Source organism: Heterodontus francisci, chromosome 15 (assembly GCF_036365525.1).
Source record: "Heterodontus francisci isolate sHetFra1 chromosome 15, sHetFra1.hap1, whole genome shotgun sequence".
Lineage (NCBI taxonomy): Eukaryota > Metazoa > Chordata > Chondrichthyes > Heterodontiformes > Heterodontidae > Heterodontus > Heterodontus francisci.
The window spans coordinates 30,430,564-30,431,309 of record NC_090385.1 but is presented as its reverse complement, the minus strand read 5'-3'; positions in this window follow the sequence as shown (position 1 = coordinate 30,431,309).

Genomic DNA, 746 nt, shown 5'->3' with positions numbered 1-746 from the left:
TCTTAATTGGGGAACGAAATAAATTCGATTCACCATTATTTGAACAGAAGGTTTTTGTTTTTTCTATTCTGTGCAGCTTCTTTCAAGCGTTCGCATGTATTTACATAAAAGGTGTGATGAAACTGAAAACCTTCTGAAAATCTAGATAAACTAAGGCGATAACTGGGGAAGGGGCAGAATCATTAAAATAACACGAGGTTCCAGCAGAAAAAAATAAAAAGTCATTTAATATTTGTTTTCGTTTTATTCGAGTACAGAAAACAATAGGATTACCAACACAAACAAAAACAAGAAATGCTGGAATCACTCAGCAGGTCTGGCAGCATCTGTGGAAAGAGCAGAGTTAACGTTTCGGGTCAGTGACCCTTCTTCGGAAGGAAGGGTCCGAAGAAGGGTCACTGACCCGAAACGTTAACTCTGCTTCTCTTTCCACAGATGCTGCCAGACCTGCTGAGTGATTCCAGCATTTCTTGTTTTTGTTTCAGATTTCCAGCATCCGCAGTATTTTGCTTTTATTTTAGGATTACCAACACTGCATTTTCTGTTTTAGCAAATATGTTTAAATGCAGGGTTTTATTTCTAAATCCTGTTAAATGAATGAATTTATTATACTTATCGAAGTGATATTTTAAATCAAAGTTAGCAGCATTTTTGTGTTTTTACTTTTCACTTTCTGCATTACACCAGCATCAGCATTAAGTAAGCAAATCAACATTTGGAACAATATTATAAAAGAAAGCAACTGT